The sequence below is a fragment of the Sinocyclocheilus grahami genome, unplaced genomic scaffold (assembly GCF_001515645.1).
Source record: "Sinocyclocheilus grahami isolate Dianchi unplaced genomic scaffold, SAMN03320097.WGS_v1.1 scaffold212.1, whole genome shotgun sequence".
Classification (NCBI taxonomy): Eukaryota; Metazoa; Chordata; class Actinopteri; order Cypriniformes; family Cyprinidae; genus Sinocyclocheilus; species Sinocyclocheilus grahami.
In genome coordinates, this window is record NW_015505391.1 from 1,298,598 (window position 1) to 1,303,865 (window position 5,268).

Sequence of the window (5,268 nt, forward strand, 5' to 3'; positions counted from 1 at the left end):
CTTCAATTTAATCAGGCGGAAATCAATGATGACCAACAACTGGCCAAAGAGCCTTTCATGTTTCGTTTCCAATTCAAGGAAGATATGGATGTTTTTCTTTGTGAGTGTCTGGACAAAAGGCACCTCAGGATTAACTCCATGTTTATGGTATTTTGATTTAATTTAGTATTAATGTTATTTTTGAGAATTATTGTTAAATGTGTGCCTGCATAACTTCAATTTATTTATTTACTTTAGTTTGATTTTGTATTTTTAATTAATTGTATTTATTTGGGGCAGGTACAGCTAGTGTGTAATGCTTTTGTTATTTAAGAGGGAAAACACATTTTATTTAAATATTTTTATTTTATTTTTGTTCTATGAAAAAACGTGGTTAGTTGTGAAATTGAGTATAAAAAAATGCTTTTTCAATTAAATCAAATGTTCAAATGCTCAAGCTTTGTTTTTTTTGTTGTTTTTTTTAAAGATTTTTTCAATTTATATTGTTAATCATTTATGACACAAAAAACAAATGGATAAACTATAATAAATAAAAAAAACTGACAATTGTCTATAGTATTATGTCTATTTTATTTTTTTTACATACATATATATATATAAAAATAACTAAAAGTGCATCTTATATATCTTTTTAATTCAATCGTTTTAATATAATACTTGATTATAACGTTGTTTTAAACTTTGAAACGGTCCAAAACACGGAAGTAGCGGAATGCCTAGTAAGGCAACACTTGCTCCGCCCACTTCCGGCCTCAGACTGTTAGTCTGGCGCTGTGGTCCTCAGACTGTCATGTTCTGCAGTTAGTCCTATCTCCATAATTCTGATGTAGTGAATTTAGGTAAAGGGGTGCAGAGCAAGTGGTGGTTTTGTAGGCAAACATCAATGCCTTCAATTTTAGGCAAGCAGCTATTGGTAGCCAGTGCAAATTGATGAACAGAGGTGTGACATGCATTCTTTTGTCTCGTTAAAGACTAATCTTGCAGCCGCATTCTAGGTTAGTTGTATAGGTTTGTTAGAATTGGCTGGAAGACCTGCTAAGAGAGCACTGCAATAGTCCAGTCTGGATAAAACAAGAGCTTGAACAAGGAGTTGTGTAGCATGTTCCGAAAGAAAGGGTCTGATCTTCCTAATGTTGTATAAAGAAAATCTGCAGGACCGGGCAGTTTTAGCAATGTGGTCTGAGAAAGTCAGCTGATCATCAATCACAACTGCAAAGTTTCTGGCTGTCTTTGTAGGAGTTATGTTTGATGCACCTAGCTGGATGGTGAAATTGTGATGAAGTGATGGGTTTGTTGAAACCACAAGCAGTTCTGGCTTGGCTAGGTTGAGTTGAAGGTGATGGTCTTTCATCCAGCAAGAAATGTCTGTTAGACATGCTGAGATGCGAGCAGGTATCGTCAGATCATCAGGATGGAATGAGAGGTAGAGTTGAGTGTCATCAGCATAGCAGTGATATGAAAAGCTTCTGAATGACAGAACCTTGTGATGCCATGTAGACAAGAGAAGATAAGTGGTCTAAGAACTGAGCCCTGAGGCACCCCAGTAGCTAGATTTTGCGACTTGGACACCACACCCCTCCAAGATGCCTTCTACATGATCAATTCATGCTGGGCACTCTGGTCAGTTCTGTGATTTGAATGTTCCTCACTCGCATTGTGAGTTTGCCTTTGCAAGAGGACTATGTCTACAACTTGAACTGAGATTGTGGGTTGTGTCAAATAGGTCATGTGGACAACTACGGTAGTTAGGCTATGAGGCACCTATGCATGTTGCTATAGCTTATTTGTGTTTTTATAGCCTTAATGCATTGTCTGTGCAGGAATCAAGCTAGCTGAAAGCATTTGTCTTAAACTGCTGTTGCAGCCCCAACGAGTTGGCAGTGTTTGACTAAGTCATGTAAATACTGACTGGGGATTAGCACCAGTGCTACTGCTGCCTTCGTGTTCATCTGCACGGTGTTAACTCCGCGTGCATTATGTTCATGACAGCACCGGCATCACCGCTGCAGTGGACATTAGCACTAGTGGTTGGCACAACCGCCACCATTAACCGCACAGCACGATCAGGTTTGCCACCAGTTGCAACATTATGCAATAGCGTCTGTGCTACTGCCGCAAGCATTATTTGGCCACCAGCACACTGGCGGTGCGGTACTCACACTGCGGATGTCACAAATCTAGCAGTAAACATTGCTAGGCGATAGTGCCGTCACCTATACATGTGTCTGCGGTGCTGAATGTCTGCTGTTAATGCAGTTTGGAAACAAGCACTGACATGAATGCTGGCAGTGAGTGTATGGTTAATCCAGGATGAAGGCGAGACCGCTGTCCTTTACTCTGCAATGAGTTTGCAGTAGTCTAATGCTTTGTGCAACTTGCTCTTATAGCTGCTATGCTGCTGAGCTTATGAGGACTTCCGTTGTGTGAAGTACTTTTAGTTGAGGTCAACAGCTTTGATTACAGACGATCTGGACCTTCGCTATCAACATGGCGGGATTTTATGAGATCCCCAGATGACGCAGTGTCGAGAGACCGACTCGAGAGGGAATGTCGTAACGTAACCTTGGTTCCCTGAGAGGAGGGAACAAGACATTGTGTACACTTCTTTGTGTCTTTGTCAGCTGCATTCTGCTTCAGTCCAAAGATTCTGAGGCAATGGCATTCAGCGCCACCTTATAGTGTGGGCCCGTGCTCAAAAAAAAAAAATCATGATACAATTTTTCATATCAGCCGATATCGATATCATGATCAATTTAAAATCTTAATTTCTTTCAGGTTTCAAGGCAAATTTTTGCTCCCAAGGGAAAGTTGTAGAAACCGTACAATTAATTGTGGTTTTAAAGGGGTTATATGATGCGATTTAAATTTTTCCTTTCTCTTTGGAGTGTTACAAGCTCTTGGTGCATAAGGAAGATCTGTAAAGTTGCAAAGACTAAAGTCTCAAATCCAAAGAGATATTCTTTATAAAAGTTAAGAGTCAACCACGCCTACCTAAAATGGCTCGTTCTAACATGCCCCCACGTCAACGTCACGATGTGGGAAGATTTGCAGAACGCTGCCTAAATGTTCACGCAATGAAAGAAGGTGTAACTTTTATTCTCGCTGTAGTACTGTTGCTGCCGCCATGTCGTGAAGGCGCTGTGTGTTTCATTTTGAAAGCGAAACTACTTTGTTTGGCCTTCCAAAAGAGGACGATATCCGCTTCGTCATGCCTAGGAGCTGATCCGTGCTGGTCGCTGAGGAAATACATCAACTTCACGCTGTGGATCGCCAGATCGGCTTTCACCGTGGACGAAGCAGAGTCAAGCCCCGGGGTCGTCACATGTGTTTGCCTCAAGCCGGCCGGCCACTCCTTCGTCTAATCCGCCGGCCACGCCATTCTCAAGCCCGCCGGCCACCACTTACTCAAGCCTGCCGTGTGTGATGCTGTGTGTTTCGTTGTGAAAGCGAAACTACTTTGTTTGGCCTTCCAAAAGAGGACGGTGGTTAAGTTGTATTTACAACACTGTTCCAGAACAGTTCAACCTAAATATTCAGATGTGTGCAGCGCATTTTATGGAGGACTGTTTCCTGATTCTGGGAGAGTAGACTACAATGCCGGCTGTTCTGACTCACAGACCGTAAGTACGTTTTCATATTTAAAGGATTTGCCACTGATGATTCAAACGCGAGTTTTGAGCAGTGTAGAGTAGCGCTTGTTGTTTGTCATTTCTCCGATCACAAATGCAGACATGGTTTTATGTTTTACGCGGCGCGATGCAATGCAATGCGTAAAAAAGACAGTATAAGTCATTATAATCTGTAATTATGTCCCCACTGGATGCAACAAATGCCTCGTTTATAATGGGTTTTGATGTTTTTGTCTCGTCGAACAATAATGTATAGTGGAAAATGTGTTTTTTTTAACCTTAAACCGCATAAACACATTTAATTAAACCAAATACACAAAATAATGTTCTTTTTAGCAACATCATATGACCCCTTTAAACTACTCTTTACAGAGTCAGAACATGACAAATACTTCACGTTTTTGAATTATTTACTTTTTCAATAACAAAACAATAACAAAATAAATATCTTAATAGAAAAAAAATATTTTTTAGTTTCTGCATGTTCTAATGAGTGATATTGTTTATTATTTTACTGTTTAGATTTTTATAATACATTATCTTCTTATCGATCTACCAGTTCCCATTTACAGCTCTGCGTGTTTGCAGGGTAAAAACTAGTGCTGTGTTCAAAATATCGATACGATGATGTATCGTCACAGATTTGACGATACGAGCATCGATACAGCTGGCCCTGTATCGATATTGTGGCACGTGTGCAGCAGTGGACCAGTATACATGCAATTCACAATTTACACTATGCAACTGGGGCAAAATATTAAGCTGGTCCTGTATCGATATTGTGGCACGTGTGCAGCAGTGGACCAGTATACATGCAATTCACAATTTACTCTATGCAACTGGGGCAAAATATTAAACTGGGATAAGTATTTTTTGCAAGTTTTTAAGCTAAGAACACAAGTCTGTCAACTGTCTCTGGTTTAAGAGAAGCTCTGTGTCATGAAACTATGTTCCCACTGGCTCTAAAAACCCTCTCAGATGGGAAGCTAGTTGCTGGAACACATTGGTATGTCTTATATATATATACAGTGGGTACGGAAAGTATTCAGACCCCCTTACATTTTTCACTCTTTGTTATATTTACAGCCATTTGCTAAAATCATTTAAGTTAATTTTTTTTCCTCATTAATGTACACACAGCACCCCATATTGACAGAAAAACACAGAATTGTTGACATTTTTGCAGATTTATTAAAAAAGAAAAACTGAAATATCACATGGTCCTAAGTATTCAGACCCTTTGCTCAGTATTTAGTAGAAGCACCCTTTTGATCTAATACAGCCATGAGTCTTTTTGGGAAAGATGCAACACGTTTTTCACACCTGGATTTGGGGATCCTCTGCCATTCCTCCTTGCAGATCCTCTCCAGTTCTGTCAGGTTGGATGGTAAACGTTGGTGGACAGCCATTTTTAGGTCTCGCCAGAGATGCTCAATTGGGTTTAAGTCAGGGCTCTGGCTGGGCCATTCAAGAACAGTCACAGAGTTGTTGTGAAGCCACTCCTTCATTATTTTAGCTGTGTGCTTAGGGTCATTGTCTTGTTGGAAGATAAACCTTCGGCCCAGTCTGAGGTCCTGAGCACTCTGGAGAAGGTTTTCGTCCAGGATATCCCTGTACCTGGCCGCATTCATCTTTCCCT

General features: G+C 40.4%; 1 protein-coding gene and 1 long non-coding RNA gene across 2 annotated transcripts in view; both read right to left on the minus strand.

Moving 5' to 3' along the window:
* The window catches only part of LOC107596001 (E3 ubiquitin-protein ligase KCMF1), an 18,247-nt gene that overhangs the window by 8,684 nt on the left and 4,295 nt on the right, over positions 1-5,268 (minus strand). The gene's annotated exons all lie outside the window — the stretch shown is intronic.
* LOC107596002 (uncharacterized) overlaps positions 1-5,268 on the minus strand; it is an 11,945-nt gene that overhangs the window by 3,474 nt on the left and 3,203 nt on the right. Inside the window, exon 2 of the long non-coding RNA XR_001610326.1 lies at positions 1,033-1,035. This is a non-coding gene — a long non-coding RNA (uncharacterized lncRNA). The remainder of the gene's footprint in view (positions 1-1,032; positions 1,036-5,268) is intronic.